Here is a 16,275-nt window from a genome sequence, read left to right on the forward strand (position 1 = left end):
TTTCTTGGAAATGTCAGGACTGATTATCTAGTCCCAAAGGTCCTTATGACTCATGCCATCAAAAAATTCACTTTGCCTGTGCTGACCATTTTGGGTCAACCCATTATAGATGTTGCTTTGTCTGTGTTGCCCATTATGATAACTACAACCACCTTACCTTTGGCAATTCAGTGTTTATCTCCAATCTTACCTTTGTGAAACTCTGGCTTTCATCTCCCATTGGACTGGAAATTACTTGGCCATTTTCATTTCCTACATGGAAAAGTTTTATTTATCCCAAGTAGCACTCTTGTGAAAGATTCCCACATGAGCATATGATAGGCAATTTTTCTATGTTGCTTAAATTTTTAATTTTACATGGTGGGTTTGGTACTCTCATTTTATAATGGTGAGAGACGTGAGAAATGCAGGTGAGAGACAGGAGAAGCAGAGATGTTTTCTTGTGTGTGTGAGTATGAACGTGTGTGTGTGTCTGTCTCTGTGTGTACCTGTTACACATGCTTATTAGAATCATACAAACATGCCTTCCCATGCTTGGATTTTGCTTTTGGCAAAGGAGAACCCATTTGGGATATTCTGACAAGATAATAGAGACATAGGGAGTGAGAAAAAAAAATCTGAGTTTCTTATGCTAAACTTTAAAGGTTTTGTTTCCTTGGAGATGAGCAGTTCTCCTGATCCTCTCTCTCTTCCCCAAGGTAGAGAAGAAAATGATGTTTCTCTGTTTGCAAGTAGAAAAGTACAGATTGCATCTGAGGACACTATCTTTTAGCTATGCAGGCAATATAATTATTTCAATTTAAAATTTTTTTAATATTGCTTTGAGATCTGTGACACCAACCTGTAATGGAATGAATGCCCTGATTTATGACCAGTGTGAAGTGGAGGGGTTCAGTTAGGTCACAGAAAGAGGATCAAGCAGCTGCTGGTGGGGAGTTGGGAAGAAAGGCACTCAAGGGATTGCTAACTTGTTTTTCTGGTACAAAAATTGAAACAGAGTCTTTTGAAAAGGTGTGAACTTTCCTAATGGCTGAACTGGAGTCAGACATTGACACACACATATGTCACGAGAACTAGGAAGCAATAAGGACAAAAGCTAAAGATGCTTAGCTCTATACTCATCTATAATCATATTTGGGGTGGATTAATCTACAGGACTCCCATTTAGATGTCAGAAATCTTGTCTTCTCTGGTCAACCCTGGGCATTTCACCTGAAATATAGGTTTTATACTGTTGTATTAAGTCTTTGTAGTTTTTATTTCCTAAAAGAAAGATGAATGGATTTTAATTTTATCCATAAAACCAGGATGTTTTCTATTCCTTAACTTTGGATGTTTACAAATTGAGAAGTACCAGAACACAGCAATTTAAAATTTCTTTTTGCACTTAGATGATTTTATGTACCAGATAATACATGATGGAGAGGTGCCCCTCAAACTCTGGGGCCCATGACCGTCTGTGATAAAGATATCAGTCAATGTGAAGATAAGCAAAAGCTGCCAGAACTTGAGGTTTTCTTTAATGGATTCTTCAGGGGATCATAAGTGAAGTTTTCTTTTGAGATAATGTTTTATTTAATGGCAGAACTAATGTAAACTGAAACCCATTACATATTCATGAAACTTGACTTATGCTAAAAGTGTTAATGGGGAAGATCTTGGAACTCAGACTAAAAAATCATAACTGGAAAATAAAAATTTGTAAGAATTGTTTATCTCTGAGATTCTGTTCTGAGCTAAGTGTGTTGTTACCCCACTTTTGCTCACTCTTCCTAAGACTGTGAAAGTCTCCAAGTTGCTGAAAACTATTCTAACTCAAAGCAATGTTCAGAACCCACTGATATGGACAAAGAGTTAGCGAGAAACCCTTGGGAATGTGGGAGCTTCAGAAGTCTAAAGAGTGAAATTTCTTTAGGAAGTGGAGGTTTCCTTACTTAGAAAATAAAAATAAAATGCAGGAGAAAATATGGACGTGAAAATTTTAAATTTTATTGAACTGACGTTAATACTTTTAGACTGGTAAGAAAAAATGAGATACAAAGGAAATTTAAAAAGAAATATAATAATGATCAAGGGTCAAGGAAACAGGTGGCATACTCCCTGTGGGGTGAGGGTAGCTTGACACAGACCAGGCCTGCTTCAAGTATGAGAGGGACTGCCTCAGTGGACACCAGGGACTAGAGGATCATTGCAGTCTGCTTCTTCTCAGATCCAGCCTCCCTATGGAAATTTGGCAAAATTTCTTCTGAAAAGATATCATCAAAGCTCAGTCTTATGATGGACCTCACTGATGTATATTGGCTTTGTTAAACAACCTAAGACCCTAACAACAGGGGAGAAAAAGAGGGCAACCAAAAGCACTGTGTCTCACAGACCTTACCTCATCAAGAGGACAATAGATTCCCTTGGGAAGCAATTTTAATGTTTCATGAAGCTACCTGAGGACATACAGTTAAAGTGATTCTTTCTAAAGAGTCAATCCAACTTCCTGCCAGCTCATGTGCTCCTCAGGTAGGCTTCCCAGGCTTTACAGATGACCAGAATATCTGAAAGAATGATAGAAGAAACGTATTACAAGGTGTTTGTAGACCTCAGTGTATAAATGGTGGTATTTCTTTTGAACCATCAGGATGTAGCCACTGGTTCCCTTCAGATGATCTTCTGAGAGGCCATGCTAAAATGGTGCTTCTTCCAGAAGAGGGATTTCTCATCTTTGGTAAGCCACACAGGAATCTCAGCGTACCCAGGTCCACATTGTATTGCTCTAACCTGGGAATGGGTAACTTAACAGGAGGTTTGTTTGGCTCATTGGTCTGATGGTAGGGGCTTCAGACAGTACACCAGTGGCATTCTGGTGAAGGTATCTTAGGAATGTCACAGAGTAATGGAAAAGTAGGAAGGGAACTGAGTGGATGTGAACAGGTGCTCATGTACACTTGTCAGCAAGGAAGCAAGAGCCTGGGCAGGGACCATCCTCACTGCTGTAGCTTGAATGTAATTGACTCCCATAAACACATAGGGAGTGGAACTATTAGGAAGTGTACTTGTTGGAGAAAGTGTGTCATTGTGGGGGCAGGGCTTTGAGGTTTCACATATGCTTAAGATACAGCCAAGTGTTTTAGTTCACTTCCTGTTGCCTTCTGATCAGGATATAGCCAGCACCGTGTCTGTCTGCACGCTGTCATGCTCTTTGCCTTGATGATAATGGACTGTACCTCTGAATTGTGAGCTACCACCTCCAATTAAAAGTTTTCCTTCGTGAGAGTTGCCATGGTCTGTAGTAGGACTTTCCTTTGGACCACCTGCTCACACATAATGACACAGAGATGTATTAATTATAAAAGTTTGGCCTTTACCTTAGCCTTGTTTTAACTAGCTCATGACTTAATAAACCCATGTTTTTAATCTATGCTTTGGCAGATGGCTTGACTACCTCTCCTCAGTACAAGAAGTCCAACTTTCTCCTCGTTGCCTTCAAAATTGGGGGGTCTAGATTCCTTTTCTTCTTCTCTCAGCCTTGAAATCCCACCTATCCTCTCCTGCTTAGCTATTGGCCATTCAGCTCTTTATTAAGCCATTCAGAAAGCATATTGGTAAAGACATATCTGTACAGTGTACAGAAAGATTATCCCACAACAATGGTCGTAGTGTCTCTTCACAGCAGTAGAAACTGTAATCAAAACACTCACCATGTGCAATTAGCTGTCTTGGGAATGGAATCCTCTCCTACCAGACCTGGGAGACCCTGCTGTCCATGAGAAAGGAGCCCCCAGAATATAGCCACTTTCTTCCAGTCTCCATACCTGTAACACCTGATTCTGTGTTACCCTCTCGGTACAGTTCGCGCACCACTGTACCTTATGCGAGTCGGGCAAAGGCCTGGAGATTGAAAGAAACACACAAGAGACCTGGGTCATTCAAAAGGAGATCAGCTGAAGGCCGCTTTAATCAGCTTTTTGCAAAACTAATATACTTTGGCTGCTGCAAAAGGATTACCTCCCAGGCAGGGGGGCATCTGGTTGCTGCATAAGGATTTCCTCCTGGGCAGGTGGGAAATTACCATACCAAAGATGAAACAATGCCCTTCAGCTAATCACCAGACTAGGGCAGAGGGAGCACAGAAGCAAACAGGTTGCTTAGCTGGCTGGCCAGAAACCATCCTCAATATTCACCCCAAGGAGCAAAGGTAGACTGGGCCCTACACATCCCTTCCAGTTTCCACTGCCTTTCTTCTGCCACATATGACACATGTCCCAGCACCAGAACCTCTGTGAACACAACACATCTACCCACAAACAGCAACTTTCCTTAGTCTGCTTCATTTCTTCTGTTTGTTCGAGACACTGTAACTCAGGCTGGCCTCAAACTCATAACTCTCCTGACTTGGCCCTTCAAGTGCTGGGCTTATGGGCTTTAGCCTTTATACCGCTCTTCCTTTCCCAGTCTTGAAATATTCTTCTCCAGTGTCATCAGTGTGGAGGTTGAAAGGTCTTGACGAATAAAAACAGAAACAGAACATCACATTCCTTCAAATGACCCAAGGCCAGCAAATTGAAGGGCAATGTTCGTAGCCTAGAGACTCACAGTGAACTCCTCTCAGCTGTCCTGGGTGCCTGACTAGAAGGATTCTGGGCACTAAGGCTAATGCACTATCTCCTCTCAACACCTACCTGTTTCTCAGAAAAGCATCCCACCTAGGGTCCAGTTTTGGGAACTCAATTGGTATTTTTTTTTTTTTTGTAAATGGCATCAGTACCATACAGAAGCATCTCCAGACGCCCTTTGTTCAAAGGTCTTTGCTACTTTGTTCAATGAGAAATCACAACAGCAACAAAGGAACCCTCATTTATGTCACATCCTGGCAAGTATTTCTTGGGATTCCAAGGATACATTCCCCGACTCTTCTTAAACATTCTCATCATAACATGTAGTTTATATCAATGAATACCTGTCATTTTTAAGATTCGGCTTTGAAGTACGTTGTTTTCTTTTTAAAGTTTTTTGTTGCTCTGTTGTTTTGTTTGACAGCCTTGCTGTGTGGTCCTCCAGGCTGGCCTTGAATAAACAATCCTCCTGTCTCCATTTCCATAGGGCCAGGGCTACAGGTGTGTGCTACCACACTCAGCTCCTCTAGAGATTTTTATTGTTCTTCATACCAAGTGACTAAGTTGTCCACTAATTGTTTTAATCTCTTGCACCCCTCATACTCTTGCATAAATTGTTAAAACTATTTATTCACATACAGAGTATGCACAGGTGATTTTGAACTTGAATTTCTGTATCAAAGCATAAGAAAACCTTTACTATTAGTGGCTCAAACAGCATGTTGCATAAGAAGTGGAAAATGACACCTAGTCCCATACTTTCACTCATAGGAAGCCACAGTAGTAGCTTTGTGGGCTTATAATTTTAAATTGGGAAATAACTTTTGCAAACTAAATGTGTACATGTTGTCCAAATTTGAAAGTAAACAAGGGCTTTACAGGAAACACCAGTCTTCTAGGATTCCTGCCTAAAGAAATTCAGTTCCCTCTGTGGAGTCAAATCCTACCACCCATATATATGTATTCTATGGCTCATCTTCTCCTCACACTGACCTATGTGTGTTCACAATGCTAAGTTGTTACTGTTTATGTTCAGAACGCAACAACTTCAGATGCATTTTACACTTAATTCTCACTTGACACAGACCCTAAAAATGCACAAATTTTGTTGATATGGTAGTGTTTGCTTGCAATTCCAGAACTTTGGAGGCTGAGACAAGAAGATTGTCATAGGTTTGAGGCCAATCTGGACTATAGAGAAGTTGTCTAAAAAGCAAATAGCCAAAAAATACATTTACATCAAAGTAAATAAGATCTCTGAAATGTTTAAGAATAATCTGAATATAAGAAACATGAAATATATAATATATTTTATTTTAAAAGTGTTTATTATGTTATGTTATGGGCCTCTAACCACCAAAACAGGCTCATGTAAAGACTTGGTTCCAAGTGGAACGGTAGTCAAAGCTGGGGTTTGGGAGAAGTGACTGGATTTTAAGGGCACTGATCTCATCAACAGAAAACCCCTTAATGCATTCACAATGCTGATGTACTGTCGAGCGTTAGAAAGTCAGCACTGGGGCACATTTGGAGGAAGCAGGAAAAGATCTGCTCTGTCTTGACTGATCCCTGCCCACCATGAGCTGAGCAGCCTATAGTGTGGCCCTATGCCCTGAAACCACAGAGCCAGATGACTAGGGACTAAAATTTCTGAAACTGTGAACCCAAACCAGTCTTTCTTCCTTGAAATTGTTTCTCTCAATGGTGAAATACTGTGATGTGCTTGGATATTCTAGTAAGTTAGACATTTTCTTTCATCAAAGCAGTATAGAGAGTCAAGGAACTGTCCGGCTAAAAAACACCTCGACTAAACAGCTGAGTTACATAAAATTGAAGGAAACTCCAGGAGATGAAGGAAGACTGGCAAAGTAATTCAGACCAAAGCCCTGAAGGTTATAGGCACAGCATTCGTGAAAGACGCAGAGAAAGGCTGGAGAGATGGCTCAGCAGTTAAGAGCACTTGCTCTTCGTCCAGAGAACCTGAGTTTGATGCTCAGAACCTATATCAGGTGGCTCACAACCATCTCTAACTCCAGCTTCAGATGATCTGATGCCTTTGACATTTTCAGGCACCTGCATGTGAGTACATTCACCACATGAAGGTTCACGTATTTATATAATTATAAATAATAAATCTTATAAATCAGGAGATATGACTTTGGACTCCCAGAGGTAGGACATGGTATTAAGACCGTTGGAGGAAACCATAGATCTTTGAATAATTGCACACTCTGTAAAGGGAAACCCAGAAAATAAAGTATGTGCTTTGGCACTGGTAGGCAATAATAGTACTTGCTTTTTTGTCCCGACTCCGAGAAAGGGAACAATGGCAGTTTCTGAAAAGTTCGTCATCCTGAGGACATTTTTCTTAGAACCTGACGTTCCAACCACAAAAAAATGGGAAATTACATCCAAGAAGTTACTGTTAAGGGCTTTGAGGTCATCAAATACCTAGTTCGTCTATAAGAAGTGAGAGTAAGACCACTTTGGAGACAAACCTTTTAACCCACGGCAGAATGAGTTCCCACAGTTAAGACCAAACATACCACAAAATGAGAAAATCCGAAGAACAACACTATGAAAGATTTTTAAACACCAATAGAACTTTAAGATTTCAGTGGATGATCACTGAACCAGAAATCTCAATGCAAAGTCGCGACCCAATCAAAGAAAAAAGTGTTGGAATGAAAGTTCAGAACAGGTGGAAAGAGCCATCTGGCAAAAGCACACAAGTTTAAGACATGGAGATAGAGAGAAGATTCAGCAGCATCTAGTACTGTCACTGGAAGCCTGCAGCTGCCTGTGAGCAAGGAGAGACGAGAGCTGAATTTCTAAGCTGCACGAGAAGGAGTCAGCAATCTGAGAAGGCAATGGTTAACAATTCTAAAACAATTTATCTTCCCTGCCATTTTCATCTGGGACAGAGGCAGCTGTGGTTCTAAGACGCAGTCTCTCCCCTCTGGTCAGGGACTCAACCACATTTCTAAGATTGTTTTACTTGTGCCTCACTTGTTATTGTCCCTTACAGCCTCCCCTATTCTCCCAAGGCCTGGGCTCAGTCACTCTGGGGAATGACGAGTCTTTAGTTTCTTCTGGAATCAGTCTTCTACTCCCAGCTGCCATCTGGACTGGAGAGTTAACTCAGAAAAAGCAAGCCATTAACAGTGTGCATGTGATCAACTGATGCATCTGAAGACTGTTTTCTACAATCAGGATACAAAATGCCTCACAGTGTGGGATACAAAAATGTTTCTATCCTTTCCCATCACCTGTCATTATGAAATCTAGATGCAAGGAATAATCAACATTCAAAGAGTAATTCTGTGTTTCCAGAACTAATGAAAGATCATAGCCTGTCTGTCTGTCTGCATGCCTGTCTTTTATCCATCTATCTGTCTGTTTGTTTATCTATCTAGCTTTGATCTATCATCCATCTATCTCATAAGGGATTTTCTGAAGAACAAAGACAAAGATCTTATAAAATAAAAAAGTTTCATAATCTGGTTGATTACAATGTTTTGCAATCCAGCAAATCACAGAATGTTTTGCAAACCAGTAAGCAGAAGTAACAAACCATGAATGATGCATAACGCCCTTCTGTATGTTGCGAATATGTGTTGCTTTTATTGGCTGATGACTAAAGTTGCTTTGACCTATGACGGCTGAATGTAGCTAGTCAATAGAGATAAACTGAATACAGAGAGAAGGAAGGTGGGGTCAGGAGATGCCAGCAGCCACCAGAGAAGCAAGATATGAGTCTCGTGGTAAAATACAGAATAATAGAAATGGGTAAATTTAAGTTGCAAGAGCTAGTTAATAGTAAGCCTGAGCTAATAGGCCAAATAATTATAATTAATATTAAGCCTCCAAATGATCATTTCATAAGTGGCCACAGGTACCAGCGGGTGAGAGAGAATGTGTATTATTGAAGCTTTAAAGTTCATTTACCTTCCAATGGCTTGATCCTGCTACCCAGCGTATTTTACCTTTCAGGTCCTCGTGAGAAACTCTCAGCCTACATGAAACACCATCCTGAGTATTCACTGAGTCCTAAATCACAACTTGTCATTTTTATCCTGTGAATTTTTAAACTGTGAACATGTCATTCATCAACAATTATTTATTGAACATGCAAAACATTGTTCAAGGATAAGAAAGTCAAACCAACCAATCAACTAATCAACCAAACAAATAAAGGACACCTCTAAAATGTTCATACAACCAAAGATTAAGACACACCAATCTTGACATACCCCAAAGTCACAAGCTTTCTGGAGTCTCATGCATTAAATCAGTTATTAAGCATGTAAAACTGATGGCATCTTGGATATATCAGTTTTTCTATAACTTTGTGCTTCTTTTTGAGAGGATCTTCTGAACTCTTCCTGTATCCCATTGTGAGCCATCTCTTAATTGACAGAGAAGTGGCAGATGCCTCAGTGGGTGAACTCCTGACTCCTTCAGATTAGTGAGATGTGCCTTAATGTCTTTTTTTCTTCTGGGGAAATGTTTTTCTTCTCCTTGAACATTTCTGTTACATTGCTAGAAACCCTGACTATTCTTCAAGATCAAGATGTTCTACTCTCGTTTCTAATCTTTAAAAAAAAAATCTTGCCTTGGAATTGTCAAAACAAAAATAAAAATGAAATAGGCATACCTGAGATTTCAGGTGACAGCCACCTAATTTCATCTTGAGCTGCACATTCTTAGCCAAAACCAGTGATTTTACCTCTGCTGTGGAGTGTGCATACTGTGTGCACAAACAGTGATTTTACCTCTGCTGTGCAGTGTACACACTGTGTGCACAAACAGTGATTTTACCTCTGCTGTGGAGTATGCACACTGTGTGCACAAACAGTGATTTTACCTCTGCTGTGCAGTGTGCACACTGTGTGCACAAACAGTGATTTTACCTCTGCTGTGGAGTGTGCACACTGTGTGCACAAACAGTGATTTTACCTCTGCTGTGGAGTGTGCACACTGTGTGCACAAACAGTGATTTTACCTCTACTGTGGAGTGTGCACACTGTGTGCATAAACTGGCACTTGCAAGAATTTTTAGATGCATCATATTTAGATTCATTTTATACATACATGTATATATGTGTGTGTGTGTGTGTGTGTGTGTGTGTGAACATGGTTTTCTGAAACAAAAATAAGAAATGAAAGTTTTCAAAGAGATTAAATTTAGAGTTTTTGAAACAGAGAGCTTAAATATAATTTCTAATTTTGTAACCCAAGAAAGCAGTGGGAATTATTGCAGAATGAAATGGAAAATATTAAACTAATATATTACTCCCTTATATAAACAAACAATACAAACATAAATTGTTATTTTAAATATTTTTTTATTTTTAAAAAACATCCTTTTTACTTTACATACCAATCCCAGCTCCCTCTCCTCTTTCCACTCCCCCACCTTCCCCCATCCCACCCCCCACCAGTCTTCAAAGAGGATGAACCCTTCCATGAGGAGACAACAAAGTCTGTCCTAACGCTTGAGGCAGGACTAAGTCCCTCAGCCCCTCCCCCCGCCCCCGTGTCTAGACTGAACAAAGTATCCCTCCACAGGGAATGAGCTCCAAAAAAGCCAGTTCATGCACCAGAGATAAATCCTCGTCCCACTGCCAGGGGCTCCACAAATTGCCCAAGCTATTCAATTGTCACCACATTCAGGGGGCCTAGTTCAGTCCTATGCAGGTTCCCTAGTTATCGGTCCAGAGTCAGGAAGCCAGTGCTCGGGTCGTAAATTAAGTTTTATAACAACCTTTTATTGGTATTGTATTATATGTAACAAAGGTGAATAACAGGATACTTTGCAATCTCCAAGGATGCTATTTTAGCATAAGGATCATTTTGAGTCAAAACCACAAAAGACAGCAGGGTGAAATAAGGGGAGTTCTGACCTACTTTTGCTCTCTCAGTGCAGGCTATGAATCTTCTCTCTGGCTGGGGGAAACATCCTTATTAAAATAATAATTTTGAAAGGAGAAGGAATGGCTGGGGTGGGAAGAGAGAAGGATGAGGGTAGGGACAGGAAGGGAAGGAGGGAGAGAAAGAGGGAGGGAGGGGAAACTAATACAGCTGGGGAAAACTAATTAAAAAAATAATTTTCAATTAAAATATAATTGCATCACTTCTTGCTCCTATCCTACCTCCAACTACTCCCATGTGCCCCCCACTCTCAAATTGATAGCCTCTTTTTCTTTGAATAATTTTTTAAACCAAAGATGCCAAGTGGAAGCCAAGAGGATTCTGCATAAACACATCTTGTTGAAATAGTTTTTAAGTTTGTTGTGATCACTGTGTACTTTAGAGGCAGGTCCACAATTAGAACTTCTTTATATTGTTCTTTTAAATCCAGTGCATATTCACTTAGATTTGCTATATTTGGGGGTTTTCTCCCTTTCTGGTAAGGCTGCCATGTGTGTAAACCTCTGTGTGCTTTTTTCTTGTCATCTATCTGTTATTTTTAACTAACAGATCTACCCAAAGAAGGAAATATTTTACTTCCACTATGATATAATCAAAGAACAAAATGATAAGAGGAAAAGGGACATCCTGGTCCTTACCAACCAACTTAAGAAAGGGAAAATGCAAAATTTAAGATGTCATTTTTTTAACCATTAAGTAGTACTTTAATGTGTAAATGTGTCACATTTTCTTTATCCATTCTTCAGTTGAGGGGCATATAGGTTGTTTCCAGGTTCTGATTATTACAAATAATGCTGCTATAAACATAGCTGAACAAATGCTTTTGTAGTATGATTGAGCATCTTTTGGGTATATTCCCAAGAGTGGTATTCCTGGATACTGAGGTAGGTTGATTCCCAATTTTCTGAGAAACCGCAATACTGATTGCAAAAGTGGTTGTACAAGTTTGCATTCCCACAAGCAGTGGATGAGTGTTCCCCTTACTCCACATCCTCTCCAGCATAAGACATCATTAGTGTTTTTGATCACAGCCATTCTAACAGGTATACGATGGTATCTCAGAGTTGTTTTGATTTGCACTTCCCTGATAGCTAAGGATGTTGAACATTTCCTTAAGTATCTTTTGGCCATTTGAGATTCTTCTGTTGAGAATTTTCTGTTTAGTTTAGTATCCCATTTTAAAGTAGGGTTATTTAGAATTTTAATGTCTAATTTCTTGAGTTTTTTATATATTTTGGAGAGCAGTCCTTTGTCTGTGTGTGGTTGTCTCTAGAGAAATTCCCAGGAATCCACAAGGATGACCCCACCTAAGACCCTAAGCAACAGAGATGAGGAAGCCCAGTCTTGACTTGCCCTGTAATCAGACTGATGATTATCTTAAATATCACCATAGAACCTTCATCCAACAACAGATGGAAACAAATGCAGAGACCCACATCAGAGCCCTGGACTGAGCTCCCAAGGTCCAGTTGAAGAGTGGGAAGAATGAGAATATGAGCAAAGAGGTCAAGACCATAATAGGTACACCCACTGAAACAGTCTACCTGAGCTAATGAGAGCTCACCAATTCTAGCCGGACTGAGAAGGAACAAGCACAGGTCCAAAGCAGTCCCTCTGAATGTGGTCAAGACTATGAAGGGTTCATCTACTTTAACAAATTAGCTGATTTAATGGGAGCTCACAAACTCCAGCCGAACTGAGAAGGAACAAGCATAGAACCAAAGTAGTCCCTCTGAATGTGGTTGTATGTTGCATTGCTAAGGCAAACTGAGGAGCCCCTGGCCGTGATACCTGGATTTATTTCTACTTCATGTTCTGACTTTTTGGGATCCTATTCTCTTTGGATGTATACCTTGCTCAGCCTAGATATAATAGGGAGAGCCTTGGACCTTCCACAAATCAATGTGTCTTACCCTCTTCTAGGATTGGATGGGGGTTGGGTGGGAGGGTGTGTGGAGAGCATGGGAGGAGGGGAGGGAGTGGGAATTTGGATTGATATTTTTTAAAACTAATAAATAAAAAAAAGAAAAAGAAAGAAAGGGAAAATGAGCAATGTGCTTGCAGACTCTGAGTGCCTTTGTGTGAACACTCAGCCAATTCTTGCTCCAGAGGCAGCCACAGTTCTGACGGTTGTGGTGATGTTTCCCATGCTTTATTATGCAACTTCAAGTCATAGTCATGTGCCCGAAAGACTACTGTTAAATTTATGTCTTGAAATTAGTTTTTAATTAAGGTAATGAAGCATTGAGTGTTACTATGGAAATTTCATTCACATATGTCATTTTACTTTGTCCTTATTCAGTTCTCACTGCTCTACTCTGTATGAATGCGTGGCCTAAGAGTGTGTGCTCACAAAAGTGTGCACATATGTGCACATATACAGAGTACAGATGTCTCCTGTCACTCCCCACCCTAGGGTTTGAGATAGGATCTCTCAGTGAGTCTGGAGCTCACCAGACTAGTCTAGGCTGGTTTGTCAAGTGAGCCCCAGAGATCCACCTACCTCCACCTCCCTAGAGCAAGGCTTAGAGGCTCATGACACAGAGTCTTGCTTTTCACATGGGTGCCCAGGATTTGAACTCAGCTCCGCATGATTGCTTGCACAGCAGGCATTTTAACAACGGAATGATCTCCCCAGCTCCCAGCCCTTGTCCCACCTACTGCTGGTCCTCTTTCTTTTCTCAAAGAGTTTCCCATTTGTGTTTCCATGTATCCCATCACACTCTCCTTCCCCTTTCCCCTCCCTTCATTCTTTAAACCCTTTCTGCCACTCTCACAGCCCCCTTTTTACTTTTACCACACACATATACCTGCACGCACACACACTCACACAGGCACACACACATGCATGCACTTTGGAAGTTCAAGGCACTATCTAGTGCACACTAGATTTCAGTGTTGGTGCATATTGTGGTCATCAGTTTTTTCACTGTTGTACAGTATTGAATTGTATCATTATACTGCCATTTATTCTTCTAATTAATGACGGGCTGTTGCTCCTGTTGTTGCATACACTGCTTCAGTGAGCATTCTTATACACAGTGACTGCTTTATATAAACAAAGATCTGGGGTACCTTCTCTGACTAGAATGCCTGTTCACTGTTCCCCAAGACACACGCAGGAGTTGGTGTCACCTGCTTGTCAAAGGCATTCTATCATCTGTGCTGCTCACCACTCAGGTTAGACTCCATTTCTGTCAATCGTGTAGGATAAAATGGTAGAGTCAACCTTCACATAAACTTGTAAGGTGGAGAATCACTAGATATGTGTGGCTATGTTTGTATCCAAGAGACAATACATAATTTATTATTTGTATTTTTTATTGACACATGAGTTTTCAAATATTACAAAAACTAGTTCTTTGTGTCTTGCTTTAATACCTATGGCCTTTTAGAGAAGGATTATTAATTATTATTAGACAAAATATCTCATATTTCCTCTATAATTTACATTTATCTTTATTTGTTTGTGGAACCCCTAAAAGATAGTGACTGTTTGCTTATATTTGCTTCTAAAACTTGTCATGTTTTTATTTAAGAACAGTCTGTTTTAGTATTTAATTTCAATATATGTACACATTCGAGGAAACACATCTTACTAATCTTGCCTCTTATGATGCATGAATGTTGTATACATCCATTTATTCAGATATCAATCAACGTCTCTGACTAAATTTTATTACTCTCTCCATAGGAGATTTATATATGTTTTCAGTGAATGTTCTTAAGTGCAACCTATTGTCAGTTGCTTTTGTAAGCAATAGCACCAATACTAACATCTCTTGTTATGCACAAATGAACTATTCTTCGGTAGGACGTCTTTATTCATTGCCAGCAGAGCTGATGTATCCCTGCGGTTTGTGTGTGTCTGTGTTGTTATTTACACAGGTGTCCATCTCATCGACCCATGACAGTGCTGCCTTTCCTTCCCCAGCCGTCACATCTCTCTGCAATGCTGTTTTCAGAGCCCCAGCACAGTGAGTTAATGTGAGGGCAGTGAGCACTTTTGCAGTGTTTCTTATTTTAAAGAGAAGGCAGCATTTTGCTCTGTAGTGGGCACTGTCTTTTTTTATGCACAACGATGAACTTGTTTTAATTAGTCTCTACTCCCCCTTTTCTACTATGGTTTTGGTATTATGTTGTACTTGTAAAATCAGATGGGAACTATTTTCTTTCTCAACACCCCTTTAAGAGTTTCTGCAAATATTGGGACATCTATTTTCTAGAATAGGTAGATCTGTCCTAAAAATTCATCAGAGCCTTATGGTTGATTTGTGAAAAAAAAACCAACAAACTGACAAACAGTTTAGTTTCTTCCATGGCTGCATCTAATTTAGATTTTCCATTTATCTCTGAGTCTGCTGCTTCTTTGATTTGATCATTTCCTCTGTCAAGTTTGTGATATGTTCTTTACAGTACTCTGATTTTTTAAAGAAATCATACAACTAGAATTTTATTTTAATTTTTAAAATTTTAATTAAAATCTAAGGAGGAGAACTCATGGGGTTCTACTGGACAAAGAACTAGAGGCAACCACTGACTGACAGCTGAGAATGGTGGGACCTTTAACTGGTTAGCTTGACAAAGTGGTCAGCTCTGAAACCACATACACAATAATGCCATCAGATAATTTGAATGCTGTTTCTTGGTTTTCTTTAAGGGATTTGTTGTTTTCTTTCAATTTTTTTGCTTGTCTTTTCTTCTACTTCTTTGAGGGAATTTTTCATTTCCTCTTTAAGAGCCTCAATCATTTTCATAAAGTTATTTTTTAAGGGTGTTTTCTTCTGCTTCATCTGTGTTGGGATGTTCAGGTCTTACTGTTATAGAACCACTATTTTCTGGTGGTGCTGTATTTCTCTTTACGTTGTTCAGTGTATTCTTTACCCTGTTGTCTACCCATCTCTTCCTCCAATCAGAATAGGTAGACCCTGTGTTTCAGGGGATCTTTTTTTCTCCAATCGGTGTAGTTTGGTGTTGTGGCTCCTTCAGGTGTAAACAAGACAGAGCCTTCTGTGATTGTTCCTCCAGTTGCCTACAGGTCCAAGGCTCTGATGGCTGCTTCTCTAGGTGCAGGTGTGGCTACAGCTCTAAGGGATGCTCCTCCATGTACAGGCGGGGCTACAGCTCTGACCGCTGCTCCTCCTTGTACAGGCGGGGCTGAAGCTGAGTCTCTGGTAGTCAGATGTCTTCTGGAAGGCACTGCTGTCGCCGTGGCCCACCATGCTGCCGAGGCTTCTCCAGGCAGCCTGGCCTGCTCTAGGAACAGAGATTTAATATATTAAAATGTTTTTTTTTATTGTAATATGATTGTGCTAGCAGGTTTTGCTTTCTGATGAAGATGTTTCAATGACATAAAATCTATTTACTTCCCTTCAGAAAACTGTGTCCTACTTTCTCTGTTTTCTCTATATGTGTCTTTGAAGTATTGTTTCCTTGCACATATAAATAAGATTCCATTACTTACTTTCACATATACTGTTTATAAAATGCAAAATGAACTCCTTTATTATTCATAGGCAGCATGATGCAAACACTTGAGAATTACTTCCCCTGCTTCCTATTATCCAGGGAAAATACTCTGGTGGACTTTGATATTTATGATAACAATTCAAAGCTATGTGTGTTAGAGTTTCTATTGCTATCATAAAAGACCACGACCAAAATGACTTGGGGAGGGAAGGCTTTATTTCATTTTACAACTGTCACCGAGGGACATGGGGGAGGAACTCAAGCAGAG

This window comes from Myodes glareolus, chromosome 25 (assembly GCF_982192425.1).
Source record: "Myodes glareolus chromosome 25, mMyoGla1.1, whole genome shotgun sequence".
Classification (NCBI taxonomy): Eukaryota; Metazoa; Chordata; class Mammalia; order Rodentia; family Cricetidae; genus Myodes; species Myodes glareolus.